General features: G+C 35.5%; 1 non-coding gene across 1 annotated transcript; it reads right to left on the minus strand.

The window, feature by feature from the left end:
* Positions 1-6967: 6967 nt before the first annotated feature.
* On the minus strand, positions 6968-7074 carry LOC118151815 (U6 spliceosomal RNA). The gene has a single exon (XR_004740222.3). It is a non-coding gene; the product is annotated as a U6 spliceosomal RNA (small nuclear RNA).
* Positions 7075-22415: the final 15341 nt, after the last annotated feature.

Genomic DNA, 22415 nt, shown 5'->3' on the forward strand with positions numbered 1-22415 from the left:
CATAGGTGGGTGATGAAAAATGAGAACACATGGACACAGAAAGGGGAATACTAAACACTGGGGTCTATTGGGGGGAAAAGGGGAGGGCCAGTGGGAGGGGGAGGTGGGGAGGGATAGCCTGGGGAGAAATGCCAAATGTGGGTGGAGGGGAGAAGAAAAGCAAAGCACACTGCCATGTGTGTACCTACGCAACTGTCTTGCATGCTCTGCTCATGTACCCCAAAACCTATAATCCAATAAAAAAAAAAAAATAGAAAAAAAAAAATCTGTTAAAACGTAGAGATAATGTATGTTATCTGTTTGGTAGACATACCAAAATATAAAAAATAGATATGTATGATTTTTTGTAGAACATTTTCTTATTTTGAATATGCTTTTTATTTTTAAGTTTTTTTTTTATAAAAAATTACTACATCTAAATAAGGTAAACAAATAGCAGAAGACATCAGATTCTGTGTATAATATTTTATCTTTGGCAACTAAAATATTCTTTCAAAGAAAATAATTATTTTTTCAAATAGTTCACAGTAGATATTCATGTTCTTTCCTAACCAAGTAGTGGCCAAAGACTTTTTCTCTTATCAAGTAATGTTTGTCACAATTGCATCAGAGATCTTCAAAAGTATTGGTGTCTAGTCTTAGCAACACTTCCAGAATTTGCAATGGAAGTCAAGTGGCATATTTTAAGAAGAAAACACCTCGTTGGCGTATTTGTAGAGTTGTTATTAATGCAATAATACTACAATGTGAAAAATAATCTGAAGACATTGATGTTACATTTACTTTACATATTTATTTACAAAGTAGTCTAAAGTTGCATTCAAATGGTATGAGCAAGCATTCTATTGAATCCTAATTTAATATCCCCACCATCCAGCCTCCTCCTCTCTAATCTTTCTTTTTTTTGAGACGGAGTTTTGCTCTTGTTACCCAGGCTGGAGTGCAATGGTGCGATCTCGGCTCACCGCAACCTCTGCCTCCTGGGTTCAGGCAATTCTCCTGCCTCAGCCTCCTGAGTAGCTGGGGTTACAGGCACGCACCACCATGCCCAGCTAATTTTTTGTATTTCTAGTAGAGACGGGGTTTCACCATGTTGACCAGGATGGTCTCGATGTCTTGACCTCGTGATCCACCCACCTCGGCCTCCCAAAGTGCTGGGATTACAGGCCTGAGCCACCGTGCCCGGCCCTCTAATCTTTCAATTAATATCTTTAGCAGATGTTATTTCGCACTTGAAACAGATATTTTCTCCAAAGTGCTCTTTCAACCCTTAGTGTTTTCTGTCTCTTTCGTGGCAACATTAGACAATTTTGCAACAATCAGATGTAGTATTGCATTGGGTAAAAGACAAATTGTTTTTTTATCATTGAAATCACATATATAAGATATCAAAAGTAAGTCCCAGATCTCTTAATTCCCATGTATTTCATATGACTATGACTCTGTTTGAAGAGGCCTGCTTCAGCACATACCCAAGTTTCTACTTCTTGGGAAATTATTTATATGCCTTTAAGTATCAAGAATAAAGTCCTGTGGTAGAGATAAAATCCATTTCTAGAAATTATGATGAATATCTAATGCATTGAATTTTGTTTCTTAGCATTTTTCTAGCTCTTTCTCAGCCAATAGAAGAGCCACAATTTATAGCAATGTAGACATTTTTGACATATTTTTTTCTATTATTTCTGGAAATGCCATGGTCAATCGCAAGTAAACCCAGATAAATCATTTCCTGAAGTTCAGGCAATAGGAAAATTAACTACAGGCAACTGATTTGAAAAACAATATTATGTGCTTCCAACAGATAAAGACATGAAATATATATTATATGCAAATATCTTACAAAGAACAAATCAACTGAAGAATTATCAGATTAGGCATTGACTGATATTTCAGTTCTACCTATTGATTAGCAAAGCCATAACTACTGTTTTTTTTTTTTGTTTTTTGAGACGGAGTTTCGCTCCTTACCCAGGCTGGAGTGCAATGGCGGGATCTTGGCTCACCGCAACCTCCGCCTCCTGGGTTCAGGCAATTCTCTGCCTCAGCCTCCTGAGTAGCTGGGATTACAGGCAGGCACCACTATGCCCAGCTAATTTTTTGTATTTTTGGTAGAGACGGGGCTTCACCATGTTGACCAAGATGGTCTCCATCTCTTGACCTAGTGATCCACAGACTTTTGAGATCAATTGGTTAACTAAGGATGACTGCAAAGGCTAATATCACTAAACAATGTGTTCTAGGCACAACATTGGCAAGACCAGAAGTGTTTTACCTTCAGTTTTCTAGGTATTGTTTGTATGTTACAATGTAAATCTTATAATAACCTACCTGATAAGTGTTTTCCGGTCTACTTATAAAGAGTTGAGATTTTATTAATAGAGGAGCAAAACAAATGGCTACATATATTTCCAAAGTTAGGATATGGACGGGTGCATCACTGATAGGGTCTTGCTCTGTGTCTGCATTCAAATCACATCTGAAATTGTAATCCCCACATGTTGAGGAAGAGGGTTGGTGGGAGGATATTGGATCATGGGGACAGTTTCCCTCATGCTGTTGTCATAATAATGAGTGAGTTCTCACAAGAGCTGATGGTTTTAGAAATGTTTGACAGTTTCCTTCTTGTACTGTCTCTCCTGCCTCCATGTAAGACATGCCTTGCTTCCCCCTCATCTTCTACCATGATTGTAAGTTTCCTGAGGCTTCCCTAGCCAAGGAGAGCTGTGTCAATTAAACCTCTTTTGTTTAATAAATTACCAACTCTGAGGTAGTATCTTTATAGCAATGTGAAAAGGGACAAAGGCAAAAACACTTTTGGAATGTCTAATGATTAAAATAATGAGCCACATTTTCCCAGTGATTGTAAGTAGAAGTATTATTGTTACTGAGAGTACTAATTACAATATGCATCCAGTTCAGTTATCAAAATATATATGCACCTTCTCTCAAAAATCTCATTTAAGTGACAGTAATCTATCCATCTGCCTATCTTAACAGATATGGAAGAAATCTATAAAATGTAATACACCAGAAAGATTTTGTAATTCCCAAGATAAAAAAGGAATTGTTAAATTTCTCAATTCTGTCATTTCATAGAGAACTCCAGAGCTTCAAGCTTAGTGTCTGCCTTGACAATTACTGCATGTGAAGGAATGTCCTGCAGAGCCAACTGGCATATAGAATGCATGTTGAGGACTTTCAACTTGAGAGACTTCTTGATAAGCCTTTGAAGTTTATTAATAGATCTGTTTGCCACACATGAGAAATTGTAACGCAGTTAACAACTTCCTAGAATTTACCTAAATGATTCTCAGTACTTAACACAATTAAGAAACTTATTAGAAATATTGATTACATAAATCCAGGTGTGGGCCTAGGCATCTGCATTTGACCAGAAAAATACGAGACTTTTATGCAGGCAGCCTAGTGTCCACATAAGAACTTAGACTTAGATTTTTTTTTTTCTACATGGTTTTGTCACAGTTCTCAACTTTTTAATGAATTAATTCATTTTTGTTTTTAGACAGGGTCTAGTTCTGCTGCCCTGGAGTTCTGTGCAGCCTGGAATGCAGTGGTGCAATCATAGCTCACTACAGTCTTGAATTCCTGGGTCCAAGTGATTCTCCTACCTCAGCCTCCTGAGTAACTAGGACAACAGGCATGCACCAACACTCCTGGCTAAATTATTGTATTTTAAATGTTTTTGCAGAAACAGTTTCTTGCTATGTTGCCCAGACTGGCCTCAAACTCCTGCTTTCAAGTGATCTTCCTGCCTTGGTCTGTCAAAATTCTGGGATTATAAGAGCAAGCCACATACCCAACCAGTTCTCATCTTTTTATGCTTATATTATTTTTCTAACAAGATTGAAAATCTTTATCGCCATCTTGCATTTCTGGATGACTTTTAGCACCATGACTGAGAAAGTTTGTATTCAGATATTTCTGATTGGAGCTCATCATCTGCATATGGGACCTGCAATTATCCTTAGTGCGTTCATGTAGAAAAAAGTTTTCTAAAGTGAACCTGATAGCAACTCTGCCAGGTTAGTGGAAAGAGATCAGTCTCCATTTTCATTGAAAAAAAAAATAGTACTAGAAATATAAAATAACTACTTACAACTTGACTTACACTTTTTATTACAGAAATATATTTAAATATATGCTATTGAAATTTTATGTCTAAAATTATTGAATTAATACAAATCTTCGTCATTGGTGGACAGAATGAAAGCCTCACGAAAGTAGGTACTATTATATCTGTAGCTCTTCGTGCCTGATTAAAAAGTGAGGAAGAAAGAAAGCAAAATAATAAAGCAAAGAAAAGGGGAAGGGAGGTAAGAGGATGGAGGGGAGGAGAAGAGGAGAGAAGAGAAGATGAAAGGAAAGGAAAAGGTAAAGAAAATAAAAGGGGGGAAAAAAGGAGAAAGGAAACAGGGAAGAAAAGGAAAAGGGGAAGAAAGATTACCAGTGCAGCTAAGTGTGTAATTGATTAAACTAAAACATCCCTAGGCATTTTTTTTCCCAGCAGGAAAAAGACATTTAGTGTAACTCATGTGTTTCAGTATAGCTTTATTTTTTTTTATCCCAATGCCTTTTCCTATACTTAAAGAACCCTAGACAGCTATTTATTTCCCCTAATACACAATTGTGAAGCTCTTTCCTCATCCTGCAGTGAATTTGAATTAAAGTACCATATGCTATTCTGAAGAGCGTGTTTCTATAAAGTGTTCATTACAATCATGGGCATTCATTTTCAATTTTTGTCGCTGCTGTGTGGTAGAGTTGGAGCCAAACCAAATAATGTGAAAATGAATGTGTGTGCTTTTGTGTGTGTGCATGCATGCATGCGTGTTTTCTTGACCTATAGCTGTGTCTATCCATATTATTCTATTTTACTGATATCAAGGATGTATTGCTAATACATCCATTTGTTTAATTGAAATAATTGATCAAAGTGAAATGTAATATAAAAGTACAAAGCTTTTAAGAATCAGATATGTAAATGTAGAACTTTAAATCCAACTAATGTGTAAAAGAACAATGTAAAAACATATATTTCTAGGCATATTAAATCTTCTAGAGTAATAAATTAGATTTTATATAATTTTGAAAATATTCCTTATGTGTGTATGTAAATCAGTTGTCCCTTTTGACTTCAAAGAAGTAACATTTTCTTTGCATTCATTTGTTACTGCAGGATCCCAAATCACCCTGAGTTGCCTCCTTTTTTGCTGCAAAGATTAGCAGGTGCTTATTCATAGTAAAAGGAGTTATAGTAACCTTACTGTGTTTAAAAAATTATTTATGAATCTTGGAAAACATTTATTTAGGGTATAAAAAATGGCTTTTGAGATTTTATTTTATTCAACACATAAAAATATATTTTTTAATCCACATAATCCAAATGTTCTAAAACTGTGATTCAAAGCTTTCTAAACAACTCCTATGAGTGTTTTTCTCAGATAGAGTATAAATACTTTGGTGTAGCCGATATTAAATGTGCAGTGCAGTTGAATAAATCTGTTTTATCTATGGACTCTGTGAATCTGTAAATATATTTCTAGTCATGAACCAAACTGAAATTGTAGGCTGGAGTGAGGAGGGGAAAATAAAATAACTATGTACACTTCTAGAGAATGATAGTCTGTTGTATTTATCTCTATGACCTCTTCAAAATTCAAGGTGCCCACCCAACTCAGCAGCTAAAGAAGTAGGTACTGCCTTATCTCAAAATTTGAATTATTTCTTCCACTCTAAATAACACAAAAACTTCTACTCTTTAGGAGTATTCAAAGCTGTAAGTCCCAAAGACCTATCACTTAAATAAGAAGAAAATTATTATTTTTAAATGAAAGACTCTTTTTTACAGGCCGTCCTGAAAGATTCTGATTCAACACCAATAGCAATTTTATGCAATTTTCATTGTTTCTAACAAAATACAAATTTTCTGGTACAATAAAAACCATGGTCATATATTCAATAGTTCGACTATTTCTTCACTGGCTAGTAAAAAGCTAGTGGTAAAATTAGCTTTGTAAAAACGTTAAATGGAAAGCAAACTTTTGTATTGGCTGCTGTCTTTGCAATATAAGACTGTAGAACCAGTTAAATATTGGTTTAAAAGATGAAAAATTAGACGGGTTTTCCCTTCTCTCTGTCTCTCTCTGAAACCTACTAAAATGAAACAAAATTAGAACACAGTTAAAATAACCTAAACATTTTGAGTATTAATACAAAATATAGAGGGATAATATCACTATTGAATGAATTTATTTCTATCCCAATCTGCATGGAATACAGTATATATATATTTTTTTCTTGTCTTACATGTGTGTATATATATATATATATATATATATATATATATCAAGATATTTATTTTAATACACTATATATACATTGTTGTCTTAAATATATGTAAATATAGTTATATATATACTTAAATATGAATATATATTTAAGACAAGAAAATACATATAGTGTATTAAAACATATTTTCATATATATATATTTTAAGACAAGAAAAGAGAATAGGAAGAGTGAGAAATGAGAAAGAAATGTAAGGCAATCTTTTGTAATTTTTTAAAAGAAATGCAAAATATTAAGGCAATGATTTTTTCCAATGTTTGAAAAATTTTATAAATTTTGTATTTGTTTGTAATTTATTTTAGCACAATTGACGGTGTGTGTGTGTGTGCTTGTGCCAGTGGGTGTTTTTTGAAATCTCTGTTGAACTAGTTGTAAGATATTTTTTGTTCCCTTATTAATTAATAAGTTAGCTAAAACTTTTGACATTTGTTCAATTTATATTTGTATAAAAATCAAGATTTTAATTTAAACAATACATATCCTTTAACAACTATCTGTTAACACAGACATAAGCATTGTAAAATAATCTTAATTTTGATAACACCACAACAGGAAATAACAAATGAGCTGAGAGTATAGAAAATAATTTTTTTTTTTAAATATGGAACGCTTCACGAATTTGCGTGTCATCCTTGCGCAGGGGCCATGCTAATCTTCTCTGTATCGTTCCAATTTTAGTATATGTGCTGCCGAAGCGAGCACGAAAATAAATTTAATAAAAATAAAAAGCAGCTATGATTTAAATCACATCAGAAATAACCAATTAAATCATTAGCACCCAAAGCATATTCAGTGAACCAGAAAACTGATTAAGAAAATAATAGTGCAAAAAGAAAATAATATTAATTAGAGCAAATAAATGAGGTATTTGGAAGGAAAACATGTAAAATATAGAGATATGACTTAATTTCAGACTGGAATTAAATAAATAGGCCAAATGTGCTTAAAATACATTAAGAATAGGAGTTTTCTTGCTCTCAGGTATAAAAATCACATTTCCTATAACAGTGGGAAAAATCAGAGTGGCTTCATCTTTTATACACACAGAGATAACATCAAATCAAAGGACAGGAAAGGAAAAGTTAGGAGAAAGACATAAAATATGAAGTAATTATTGGTTTTTAGAAGAAAGTGACACCAGTTTCCAAATACAACTATTGATGAGGATATTGGATAGGTGGAAGTGGTGTTAGCTTAGATTTTAGTCTTTTAATCTCCCTGATTTTCCCTTATCCCACCCCAAAACAGTAACTAAGGTAATTATGCAAACAAACAATCAATACAATCCCCTGAAAAATAAGTGTATATGTTCACTGACCTCAAAAGCTGCAAGACCTGCCTGGTGTCAGAATAAGTGCAGAAGAAAGAAGACTGAAGTAAATGGGCAAATTCTACACTTGCAGGTGGGAAAATCCCACAAGACCTAACAGGCACTCATTGGAGAATGGGAGTTGCTTACTTAAGATCTGCAGTTGATATGATGAGGGATTTTGTACACTCCAATGCATTTGTGAGTGAGTACAAAGGAAATTTTGAGGACCTAGTAAAATAACTCCTCAGATCTAGGATCTAATGCAAAACAAATACATTTTCAGCAGAATCTCATTATAAAGAAAATAGTGTTGAACATGAGCAGGACAGGGACCACGAGAGCAAAGAAAAACCAAAAACAACAACAAAAGAAATCTTTCAGATAAAAGGGAGGAAAAGAGAAGAGAAACTCAAAATATGTTAAGCAATATTTTTGAATCTTGATCCAAGCAACAGAAAAATTCCTAGCATTGCAAAATTGACAATCTATCATTAACTGTGCTCCCATGCAAGCTACTTCCTTCTACAATTTGAGAACACTACATTCATGTACAACAAACAAGAATAAAAGGTTGCATTTATGTCCCATAACGCTTTTGTTGTTGTTAGGGGCATTAATTTAAAAAAAAAATCTATTTTGACTCAGAGAAACGTTTCCAAAGGCAGAAGAAAAAGAGATCATTCAGAATTTGGTCTCTGTTTCTGCATTAATTCTCTTAGAATAATGGCTTCCAGCTCAGCTGCATGTATGTTGCTGTAAAAAACATGATTTCATTCTTTTTTATGATTGTGTAGTATTCCGTGGCATACATGTACCATGTTTTCTTTATTCAATCTACTATTGATGGGCAACTAGTTTTTTTGTTGTTGTTTGGTTTTCATGTCTTTGCTATTGTGAATAATGCCACAATGAGCAGATGAGTGCATGTGTCTTTCTGGTAGAATGATTTGTTTTGTTTGTGGTGTATACACAGTAATGGGGCTGCTGGGTCAAATAGTACTTCTGTTTGTGTTCTTTGAGAAATCTCCATACTCCTTTCCTCTGTGGCTGAGTTAATTTACATTTTCATCAACTATATGTAAGTCAGTGTTCCTTTTTTCTCTGTTACTTTTTGACATTTTAATAACACCCATTCTGACTGGTGTGACGTGGCATCGATTATGGTTTTGATTTGCACTTCTGTGATAAATAGTGATGATGAACATTTTTTCAGGCTTTTTGGTCCCTCGTATGTCTTCTTTGAGAAGACAATTTTTAATGGACTTACTTGGTTTTGCTTGTTCATTAGTACAAGTTTCTTTTAGATTCTGAATACTAGACCTTAGTTGGATGCACAGTTTGTAAATATTTTTTCCCATTCTATAGGTTGTCTCTTTATGCTGTTGATAGTGTCCTTGCTGTGCAGAAAGTCTTCTTTAATTAGTTCCACTTCTCAATTTTAGCCTTTGCCATTGTTGTCATTGCCTTTGAGTATTTAGAATATTCTCACTAACAAGTGAGATCTAAATATTGGGTACAATTGGACATAAAGATAGAAACGATAAACACTGAGGAACACTAAAAGGGGGAGAGAGAAGGGGTGTGAGGGCTGAAAATCTATCTGTTGGATACTATGCTCCCTACCTAGGTGATGGGGCCATTCATACCCCAAACCTCAGCGTTATGCAATTTACCGATGTGACAAACGTGCACGTGAACCCTTCCATCTAAAATAGAAGTTGAAATTATAATAAAAAAGGAGAGCAATTATGTCACTGAATAAGGATGAAGCCAGAATGTGATGCATATCACAGGCAAGTCACAAAGAGATGACAAAGACAGGAAAGACTGTTTTTCTACAGCCAAGCAGATACAACCCACTATATACATGCTCATAAGACAAATAATAACAAAGCCTTGTTAGAGGACTTGGCAGCAAAGTTTGTCACAAAGAGTTCATCTCAAATTCACTTGGCTGTTGAGGTGACCATCTATGTTAGCTAATAGGCTTTATACAACGGAAAAATAAACTTTTCCTACCTTTATAACAAAATGTAGCCCTGCAACCTGGAAGAGGAGCTGCTCAAGTAAAGGTATGCTCTCACTTTCCCACAGGAACTGAAAGATACAGACACTGTCTTCCTTAGTGGTTACATTTTAAAGAGGTGACTGATGCACCTGAAAAATACGTTTCTGGGTCTTAAAGCTGGTAGAAGGCTTAATTAGATTTTTAAAAGGTTTACATTTTAAAGAGACAGAGACAACTCATAATAACTTATAATACAAGTTTTCTAAAGTAAAAGATCTGAGAAAAAAGAGAGGAAGAAGACGCTTTTTTCATTTTCAACAGTGAGGATTAATACTCTTTGTTTCCTTATACTTTTCTTTCTATTATTATTTTAAAATTGAAATGAAATTATCTTCACATATAGAAGCAAAATAAAATGTGTGTCATCTTGCTTCTTTATGTATAACTATTACTACATTTTCCAAGATGAAAAAAAAATTAGTGAGCTAATGTCACTGTCAGAATTTTGCAATTCTTGTAAATGTCTGCCTTGATAGTTAATTACTGGATTGTCATATCTGCTTCTGCATTCAACCTGTGGCAAAATATTATGATAAATACACATGAAGAAAATTTAGCCATATGCATGGAAATATCTGTATGAATTCATATTTAATGGTGAAAAATATTTTCTGAAAAATACTCGAAATTATGACCAAATCAGCAGCAGTGAACAACCCAACCATCAAAAATTAAACATTTGCTGTGTTTTAACTCATAAGTTCATAAGGAAAATAAATAGTAACAAATAAATCACTATTGAAGTGTTCTCCATTCTCATTTTCAATGACACAACTCATTATTTTGAAAACTGGTGATAGAAAACTTAATTTTTACTTGGTTCCTTTTTTAAACCTTAATTCATAATGCCACATAAATTAGTTACATATGTATACTATAACTTCAGTGCCCAAATACTACATAAGGAGTTTATCTTTATAAAAGCATTCCAGTGAGTGAATAAAGAAGAAATAATACAATTCAAATACTACCACTTTGCTACTCAAAGGCATAATAATATCTGGAAATTGAGAACAAATGGTGGCAAATATCAGAAAATACAAAACTGAGAGCTAGCTAGAGAGTATGTACCTCCTGAACATACAACCCATGTAATCTGGAAAAAAATTAATAAGCATTGGTTCAACATATTATTTTAAATCAATGTCTTTGTCTGCTATAACTAAATACCGTTGACTGGGTAACTTATAAAAATCACAGCTCTTCCTGCTGGTCGTTCATGATGAAGGCATTGGTAGCTTCGGTGTTTAGTGAAGGCCTCTTTCTTCCATAGAAGGCTGCCTTCCCATTGTCACTTCACACAGCTGAAGGGGAAAACTACGCCACATAGGACACTTGTGTAAGAGAGCACCAATCCCCTTCACTTAATCACCTCCTAAAACACTGGGTTTCCTAATACCATCACATGGAGAAATAGGTTTCAACATGTGAATTTAGTGGGATGGAGGAGCAAAAATACTTAGACCATCACAATCAAATTGCTGGTTTACCAGAAATACTGACGGCACAGAAATGTGGTTAAACACACCACACAAATGCGTTCAGCAAAATCCAGATTAGGAGATTGTATATAGGAAAACAATTTAGTTTATAACACAGGGACATCCCATTTCGAATGAAGACTTATACACTAAGGAGAATTATAAGACATATAATAGGTAGCCCTCATCTGTAACAATTCTGAAAACAAACTAAAAAATTAATACGGCTTTTGTTGAGGCAATTGGGAATTTGAACACCGACTTCGTGTTTGTGACAACTAAAACCCCGAAATGTTCCTCACCTACTCAAGTGGCAAAAGACCCAAATACATCCAAGTTTCAGTTTGAGTCTGAACCCATGAAAAAACAATTCCCATCTTGCAGGCAGTCAGGCAAAAGGAATTTCTCTTTACTCGTGGGAAGATCAGCCTTTTCCTTCTATTCAGACCTTCGATTGATTGGATGAGGTTCACGTGTTAGGAAGAATAATCTGCTTTATTCAGAGAACCAATACCATTTTTTATCCTTTTACACCTTTTGATTTTGGCAAAATTGTAGATTCACATGCAGATGTAAAAAATGATACACAGAGGCTTCACATACACTTGACCCAGTTTTTCCTCGATGCTAACGTCATCTTCACATAAAGATACAGGACAGTTTCGTCCAAAGTATTCCCCTGCATCCTTTTACAACAGCACCTCACTTCCTTTCCACACTTTCTATACCTCATACCTGGCAACCATGAATCTGTTTTCTATTCTATCATCTTATCATTTCAAAAATGATATTTAAATCAGTTATATAATATGTAATATTTTAAGACTGACCTTTTCACTAAAAATAATTCCCTGAGATCCATCAAAAGTTGTTGCATGTGTCACTAATTTATTTCTTTTTATAGCTGAGTCGTAACCTATGGTATAGATGTACCATGGTTGATTTTACTTATCACCTTCTAAAGGTGAAATGCTAATGCCATCCAGAACCTCTCACAGGCACATCCAGAATGATGTCTGAAGAAATGCTTGGGCGGTCAAGCTGACAGATAAAATTAGTCATTACAGCAGCCAACCAACCATCCACACGAATTATCAAATGAGTTCTACCTAACCTAACCAAGGAATAAATATTTGCTCTTTTATAGCAACTGATCAAGAACAGAGAATATTTTTGGAAACTATCAAGCTGCTTTTACAAACTAGCTCTATATTAAAGGAAAAAACCTTTGTGAATAGTGACGTCTCTAACAAATTTTAACATATATCTGTATGTATATATGTAATGACTGAATAAATATCATGGCAAAATGGATAAAACCTCAGTATGACACACTATTGGCCCAATTACACAGAGTAATTAACAGTTTTATTTACTTTATTCTGTTATCTAAGAGTGCTTTGTCTATGGTGTCCACTCAGTAAATATTTGATGACTAAACTAAAAAGAAAAACAATATCGTTATCTCAATAGCTATGAGAAGTATCCAGCACCTATTCATCTAAAACAAAAAACTAGACATGTAAAGAAACTCTTGATCTGTAGTAATCTTGACAAAGGATATTTACCAAAAAAAATTAACCACACTGACAGAATTAATAGTAAACTATTGGTGTAACTCCCGGTAAAATCAAGAAAAAAGCAAAGAAGTTTCTCACTGTTATCTCTTCTCTACACTACTTCATTAGCAAAGCAATGGGGTAAGGAAAAAAGATAATGGCATATATATGTATGTATGTATGTATGTATGTATGTATGTATGCATGTATGTATGAACAAGAGGAAAATCTCTCATTATTTAGAAAATAAATTATTACATGTAAAATCAAAGAAAATATGTGGCTGAATATTAGAAAACTTTAAAATACCATATAAAATATGTATTAATGTAAAAAGCTAATATTCAATAACTTTGGCAAATAGAAAAAGTCCTGAGTGTGGTAGCCAGCTTTCAGCACAACCCACAAAGATCCCTGCTTCTTGGCATTCATGTACTTTTGCAATCCCTTTTAATGAGTGAGGACTAGATAAAGCAAATTCTTTAATTAATATAAAACAAGTGACCTCTGACTCCAAGACCAGGCCGTGGAAGAGGGAGTGCTGTCTTGAGCATTCTCTCCCTTTCATGCTCTCATTCACTCTTACTCCTATCGCTTGCTCTGGGCCTGAGAAGCCACACTAAAAGGCTGACAAATTGAGGGACTGAAGCCTCTGGAAGACAGATGAGAAAGTTCAGAAGCTGATAATGCAGCTCCAATCCAGCCTTCAATTCATCGCAGCCAACATCTTGGCTTCAACCTCTAGAAGATCCCAAGGCTGAAAGACTCAGTTAAATTGTTTCTACACAATGTTGCCTATTGTGTAACTATAATTAAATGTAATGCTGATAATTTTATGAATCTCTGAGTTAGTTTGAATTAGAATATCTGCCTTGCTGCTCAAATTATTTCATATCATAAAATTACTTCCTGAAATTCCACTCAATCATAGATAGTACTTTTCTGTCATTGATTCAAATGGTCCTTTATATATGATGGGCCATTATATACAAAGGTATAGATATCTTTATAAATTTTATGTATTCTCATCTTTGACTCCTTTAATTCCTACATACATATACACAAACACACACACACACACTCTTATATATGTGTGTGCATATGTATACATGTATATACACATATACAATCTACATATATGTAGGAGTTAAAGGAGTGAAAGATGAGCACTGAAAGAAGAACAGCACTGAGATATACATTTTTGTCATAAAAATTTTAAGCATAGCACTAATGGTAATTAATGAGAACATTTAATTGGAGATATCCTTCTCATTCAATCGCAAGAAAAGTATTTATTAAAATCAAAAGAAAGAGAAAGCAATAGAACAACCACCCTGTAGAAAGAAAAGAGAATGTTAGATAAGGAAGTTTGGGTTCTTGACTACTGAGAAACAAAAAGGCACAGGAGTCATTTAATCAAGAACAGATGTTAGATCCAAGATAGTACTATGAGAAAATAGCGTAAGAATGTAGGTTTGCATATAGGGAAAAACTGAAAGAGAGAAAAATTTTCTTTGCCTAGGGATTCGTTTGAGTGTCTAGAATACTCTTCTTGTTTTGTGCAAATCATGGGCTTTTAAAACTAATTCCAATGCTGTTGCATCACACCACGTGAAACTGAAGATTTGCCAGAGTATTGACAAACACGTAGCACTAGCTAAGGATCAGAATGGCAGCCACGGCTGTATTCTTCTGTAGTCCAAAGCTAAGAAGCCTGGTAAGAACATGTAGTGGAGACACTAGCACTGTTAAGTGTGCAGTTGGGAGTTTCCAAGCACACCTAGGATCACATTAGAGTTTGTGCAAATTTAAGTGGGGGGTCTTTTTTTTTATTTTATTTTTGAGACAGAGTCTCAGTCTGTTGCCCAGGCTGGAGTGCAATGGCACGATCTCATCTCATTGCAACCTCCACCTCCCAGGTTCAAGTGATTCTCCTTCCTCAGCTTCCCAAGTATCTGGGACCCAAGGTGAATGCCACCATGCCCAGCTAAATTTTTGCAGTTTTAGTAGAGATGGGATTTCACCATGTTGGCCAGGCTACTGCCTGACTCCTGGTCTCAAGTGATCCACCCACCTCAGCCACCCAAAGTGCCTTGTTACAAGCATCAGCCACTGCACCCATCCAAGTGTGGGATCTCTTGACCTCCAGGTCAAGATTCTAGTGGGTGAGTGGGAGAGTTTTCCTGGCAATGAGTCCCTCCAGCTGATTAATTCTCCCCAAGTTTGTTTCTGCTGTATTCCCAACTTTTTCATGAAGTTGTCTGTGATCGGTAGTATATGTTTCTGTCTTCTCATCAGTATGAAAAAAAAAACCCATCAAAATAGAATATCACCTAATACATTTATTTCAAAGCCTTAGATTCTAAGAATTATTGCATGTCGGGCCGAGTTTCCGAAGATAGGCATGGTGTGCAAATGTAATTTGTACAACTATTTTTTTTTTTTAGCAATTTGTGTATTTCTATGTAGGAAGAGGATATCCCTGGAAAGAAAATAATGAAAATTGTATGCTAACGTTTTTTTGTTAAGAAAATGCAGCACCATTGACATCCACACTAGAAGTGGCATTCACTGGTGTAACTCCTTTACTTTGAAAACTCACTGTGGAAATTAAAGTAGGGGGAAATATTTCAGAAATACTGAGGGATTAAAGATTATAAGGATTATACTGTTTAACAGTGAAGCACTCAATGTCTTAACTTCATTGTGAAGAACATATCCATAGGATTAAAAAGTGACTTATTTCTTGTTACATGTTATCTGTGTGTGGGCACATGTGTGTCTATTTCACAAACTATAATATATTGATTATCCTAGTAATGCTACTTTAAAATTCTATTTAATTTTATCTATTTAGCCAACATTTAATAAAATGTTTTCATTTATGTAATTTGGTGATTACCCTCCAAACAAACTATATAAAAAAGCAAAAGTCGTGTTTAACCCTGTCTTTCTATTGTTAATATTTTGTTTTCCCTTTTGATTAATTTGCATGCAGTGCCAGTTACGTTTTACAAAAAAGACTACATTGCATGTGTATGTTATAAAATATCAATCACATGTCTAACCATAAAATTTAAATAATGTGAATTTCACACAAATTACAGTTTTGCCAAACATTAAATTTTGGCTAGGTGTAGTGGCTCACACGTGTAATCCCAGTGTTTTGGGAGGCCAGAGTGGGAGGATCACTTGAGGCCAGGAGTTTGAGATCAGCTTGTGAAGATTCTATCTCTACAAAAAAATTAAAAAATAAAAAAGCCAGGTGTGGTGAGGGTGCATGTCTGTAGTTGCGCTACAGAAGAGGCTGGAGGCTGAGACATTAGGATCACTGAGCCCAACCAAGCCTTTGAGGTTGCAGTGAGTTATGACTATGCTGCTACACTCCAGCCTGGGCAACAGAGTCAAACCCTGTCTCTGAAATAAAATTTAATTTTTTCAGGCTCAAGAAACTTCACATCATTTTTATATTGTTGCCACATGATACTACTACTTTAGCAGAGAAAGAGAAATATCTGACATACTTCATTAGTCTAAGCCTTGAATCATGAACCTTTTGAATTAAGGAAGCTATTCAGGCTTGCATTTCTCAACAAAATGCCATGGCCTTCAGTGTATTTCTGTCTGTTTGTTTTCACACTGAGTCAGCCCTCTGTACCTGTGGGTTCCCACATTTGTGGATTCAACCAGCCATGGATAAAAAATATTTGAGAAAAAAAAAGGACTGTTGTACTTTTTTTTCTGTTTTCACTTTTTAAACAATACAGTAAAACAATTTACATAGCATGTACATTGTATTTAGTGTTATAAGGAATCTAGAGATGGTTTAAAGTATATGGGAGGATATGCATAGGCTACATGCAAATACTATGCCATTTTATATAGAGAGCCTGGAGCATCTATAGATTTTTGGATCTGAGAGGGGTCCTGGAACCAATACCCCAGGAAATCTAGTGATGAGTGAATGCACTTTTGCATCAGTGGAACCTCAGTCAACTCTCCCTGAAGACCCCTTGAGATTTATCAGATAGTTAATTATTGTTAGCATAGAAGGTGTCCTTTAAAACTGTAAATACTATCCAAGGTACACAAAGAACTGTTATACGTATTTTAAGGAGGCATAAGGAGGCAGATATCATGATGTGTTTGTAAAATTCCTGTGAAAACTCAGTTGAGAATATAAGGTGCCCCATCCACTGAACCTGTCTCAAGTAGTATGACAGAGTGATGATATTGGATAGCCTTGTGGTCCACTGTTATGCCCCACTGGAGGTAATAAATGATCTCAAAACACCATTTACAGAAACCACCTGGTTGTGAACAAAGAGCTGGACTATGGATCGCTAGTAAATCTTATAAATATAGAGTGAGCCAGGCTTTCTTTTGCTAAATTGCTTAGATATGAGAACAAATACTATCATTAACCTCTGACAAAAAATTGCAATGTCTACACGTCACTTGACATTTTCTTAATAAAGGAAAATCAAAAAAATAAAAGAGGGTAATACACATACACATACACATACACATACACATACACATACACATACACATACACATACACATACACATACACACAAAATAACGCGCAGCCCGCAAACCTTTCAACTGGACTTCATTTCTGTATTCTTAAATGATGCTCTATTATGTTCTAACGACTAAGCAGAAACATAGAGAGTTGATAGATACACATTGTTAAATAAGTCAGTTTTGTTGTTGTTGTTATTGTTTGAGACGAAGTTTTTGCACTGTTGCCCAAGCTGGAGTGCAATGGAGCAATCTTGGCTCACTGCAACCTCTGCCTTCTAGGTTCAAACAATTCTACTTCAGCCTCTTGAGTAGCTGGGATTACAGGCCCCCCCCCCCCCACCACCACACCTGGCTACTTTTTGTTTTTTTAGTAGAGATGAGGTTTCACCATGTTGGCCAGGCTGGTCTTGAATTCTTGACCCAATGTGATCCACCTGCCTCCACCTCCCAAAGTGTTAGGGTTACAGGCTCGAGCCACCGCTCCCAGCAATAAGTAAGTCTTAGAAATTTTGGCAAAGTCATGATCTGTTGCATCATTCTGCTTTGTTCATTTAATCATTTAATACTATGTCATGACCATTTTATTTGTCCTTAAGTAATCTGTGACAATCTTATATAATCAGAGTATATATATCTGGTATAACCAGATTAATATATGACCCCATATCTATTATAAAGTCATTTGTGAGTAACTATAACAGAGCTTATGCATGAACATTTCTAGAGTGAGATAACACAGGTTGAAGTCTGGAATTTGCTACATATATGATATATCAAACATATAATCTGAATAGGTCTATTACATAACTTGAGACAGATTCAATGGACAGGTCATCTTATATTATCTAGCCTGAATAATAAATAAAAAGGAAGCATAATTTCTAGACAAGAGTGAGTTTTCAGTGTACTTATTATGACTAACACTACTAGTACCTCTGTCACCATGTGGAACAGCATATCACTTTTCTCTCCTCGGTCAAACACTGACGTATAGAGGGGATATAAAATTTGTCAAGGACACATATCAAGTAAGTAGAAAATTTCAGATTTCAGTTCAAGTTATATCACCCCAGAAATACTCCCTCATAATCACCGTAACAGTGTCTCACAAATGACTCCATAAAATTGTATAATGAAGATTTATCAAAATTCACTTGAATGGATATTTAAGCATATTTCCAAATTGAGCTGTATAAATATATTGTATATAATCATTTTTCTTTTCTGTCTTCTTTTTGTTTTTATAAAATAAAACTAAGTTACTGCAGATTTATATTCCAGCGTCAAGCTTTATCTACATTATAGTTTTCACATATTTTATTTCATATGCACTTTCTTTTAAAGCAGTAAAATGCTTACTTCATGTTGAACTTTTAATTTTTTGTTTTTGTGGGTACATAGTAGGTGTACATATTTATGGAGGTACATAAGCTATTTTGAAAAAGGCATACAATGCACAACAATCACAGCAGAGCCAATGAGGTATCCATTACCTTCTTTGTGTTACAAACAATGCAATTTTTTAAAAGTTATTTTTAAGTCTATTGTTCATTGTAATCACCTTTTTGTGATATCAGATACCGAAACTTTTTTTTTTTTTTTTTTAAACAGGGTCTTGCTCAGTCACCATGCTGGAGTGTAGTGGTGCAATCTAGGCTTCCTGCAACCTTCCCCACCTGGGTTCAGGTGATTCTGCTGCCTCAGCCTCCCTTGTAGCTGGGACTACAAGTGTCTGCCACCATGCCCAGCAAATTTTTTTTGTACATTTAGTAGAGAAAGAGTTTCACCATGTTGGCCAGGATGATCTCGATCCCTTGACCTCATGATCTGCCCACCTCCGCCTCCCAAAGTGCTGGGATTAAAGGCGCAAGCCACTGTGCCAGGCCTAAATACTGAATCTTACTCATTCTATCCAACTATAATTTGGTACCCTTTAGCCATTCACTCTTACTCCTTCCCCCAACCCCAGTACCCTTCCCAGCCTCAGGTAGCCATTGTGCTGCTCCATGAGTAGCACATTGAACTAAATCGTTTCAATTGTTTTAATTTTTAGCTCCCACAAATAAGTGAAAACATGCAATATTTGTGTTTCTGTGCCTGGCTTATTTCACTTAACATAGTGATTCTGGTTAAATACATGTTGCAAATGACAGGATGTCACTTTTCCATAATTGAATAGTACTCCATTGTGTATAGATACCACATCTTCTTTGTTCATTTCATTTACTTATTGATGGAAACTTAGTTTGCTTCTAAATCTTGGCTATTGTGAATAGTGCTGCAATAAACTATTCGCAAAAGTGAAGAGTTTATAGTGGGAGTGTAAATATCACTTCAATATACTGACTTCCTTTCTTTTGTATATACCTAGCTGTGGAATTGTTGGATCACAAGGTAACTCTACTTTTTGTCTTTTGAGGAACTTCGAAACTTTCCTCCATAGTGGGTGTACCAATTCACATTCCTAACAAGAGTGTACAAGGGTTCTGTTTTCTCCACATCCCCACTAGCATTTGTTATTTCCTGTCTTTTGGATAAAAGCCAAACTTTTGGGTGAGATGATGTCTCATGGTAGTTTTGATCTGCATTTCTCTGATGATGAATGGTGTTGAGTACCTTTTCACATAACTGTTTGCCATTTTATGTATTCTTTTCAGAATGTCTATTCAAACCCTTTACTCATTTTTAGCCAGATTATTAGTTGTTGTTTTTCTAAAAAGCTGTTTGATCTCCTTTTAAATTCTGGTTATTAATCCCTTGTCAGACAGATAATTTGGCAATATTTTCTCCCATTCTCCCTGTTGTCTCTGCATTATGTTAATTATTTCCTTTACTATGTAAAACATTTTTTTTTTTTTTTTGAGATGGAGTTTCGCTCTTGTTACCCAGGCTGGAGTGCAATGGTGCGATCTCGGCTCACTGCAACCTCTGCCTCTTGGGTTCAGGCAATTCTCCTGCCTCAGCCTCCTGAGTAGCTGGGATTACAGGCACACATGCCCAGCTAATTTTTTGTATATTTAGTAGAGACAGGGTTTTACCATGTCGACCAGGATGGTCTCGATCTGTTGACCTCGTGATCCACCCGCTTCGGCCTCCCAAAGTGCTGGGATTACAGGCTTGAGCCACCGCGCCCGACCCCTATGTGAAACATTTTTAACTTGCTGTGATGATGTGTACCATATTTTTGCTTTAATTGTCTGCTTTTGGGGCATTGCTCAAGAAATCTTTGCCCAGTTCAGTGTCCTGAAGAGTTTCTTAGATGTTTTCTTTTACTAGTTTCAAGCTTAACATCTTAATTTTAAGTCTTCCTTCCATTTTGATTTGATTTTCGTATATGGCAAGAGATAGAGGTTTACTTTCATTCATCAACATATGGTCTATTACATAACTTGAGACAGATTCAATGGAAAGGTTATCTTATATTATCTAGCCTGAAAAATAAATAGAAAAGAAGACTCTCCTGCTTGTGGAAATGGAAGAGAAGAGCAGGAAGAACTGTCTTGTGGTGTGGGTGCCAGTTCAGCTACAGTAGAATAGAGAATCAGGCAGAATCCTATCCAGGTTTTCCAGTACCATTTATTGAAGAGACTGTCCTTCTACCAATATGTTTTTGTACCCTTGTCAAAACTAGGTTCACTGTAGTTGTAGAGATTTGATTCTGCGTTCTCTTGTTCACTGTAGTTGTATGGATTTGATTCTGGGTTCTCTAGTCTGTTCCACTGGTCTATGTGTCAGTTTTTATGCCAATACCATGCAGTTTTGGTTACTATAGCTCTGAGGCATAATTTAAAGTCAAGTAACGTGATTTCTCCAGTTTTGGTCATTTTGCTCAGCATGGCCTTAGCTATTCTAGATCTTTGCAGTTTCACATAAATTTTAGGATTGTTTTTGATATATCTGAAAACAATATCATTGGTATTTTGATAGGGATTGCATTGAATCTGTAGATTGCTTTGGGGAATATGAACATTTTAACAATATTGATTCTATATCTGAACATGAAATATCTTCATTTTTTGTGTTCTCTGATATTTTTCACCATTGTTTTACAGTTTTCATTGTAGACATCTTTTACTTCATTGATTAAGTAAATTCCTAGATATTTTATATTATTTGTAGCACCTATTGATGAGATTACTTTCTTGATTTTTTTTTTCAGATTGTTTGCTGTTTGACTATAGAAATGTTACTAATTTTTATATGTTGATTTTGTATCCTGCAAGTTTACTGAATTCATTTATTGCTTCTAATAGTTTGTTGCTTGAGTCTTTAGGTTATTTCAAATGTAAGATTATATCGTCTGTAAACAATGATACTTCGACTTATTCTCTTTCAATCTGGATGTCTTTTATTTCTTTCTCTTGTGTGATTCTCCTGACTGGGACTTCCTGATATAGAACAACAGTGGTAAATGTATGTTTACCAAGTTCTAGGTATTAGAGCAAAGGCTTTCAGTTTTCCCCATTCAGAGAGTCACTGTCTTCCTGGGCTGAGCCTGCTGGAGTTGAGGGAAGAATGACACAAGCACTTCTGCGGCTATTGCCCCTGGGATTTTGCTGGATCAAACCTGAAACTAGCACTGTACTGGGTCTCACCTAAGACCTACAGCAATCACTGCCTGGCTACCACCTATGTTGACTCAGGCCCTAGGACTGTATACTCAGCCAGTCAGTATTGTGTCTGACTGATAATTTCCACTGGCTCTGGATGAGTCTGGAGATACTGTCCAGGATCCAGGGTCTGGAGCTGGAAAACTTGGATTCTACCTGAATGTCTATTTTACTGTAGCTAAGCTGGCACCCACACCATAAGAGAAAGTTATTCCCACACTTCTCTTCCCTTTCCATAAGGAGTGGAGTCTCTCTCCATGGTCACCACCACACCAAGCCCACAATAAGTACTGCCTTGTTATTGATGATAATCACTCAAGGTCCAAGGAGCTCCAGTCAGCTTGGAATGAATGCTGCCAGGCCTGGGACTCTCCCTTCATGGCAGTAACCTTCCCTGTGACCCAGAGAAGTTCCAAAAATGCTGTCTGAGAGCCAAACCTGAAATTGGGGACCTCAAGGGCCAACTTGGTGCTCTTCCTCACT

This window comes from Callithrix jacchus, chromosome 2, assembly GCF_049354715.1.
Source record: "Callithrix jacchus isolate 240 chromosome 2, calJac240_pri, whole genome shotgun sequence".
In the NCBI taxonomy this organism is placed as follows: Eukaryota; Metazoa; Chordata; class Mammalia; order Primates; family Cebidae; genus Callithrix; species Callithrix jacchus.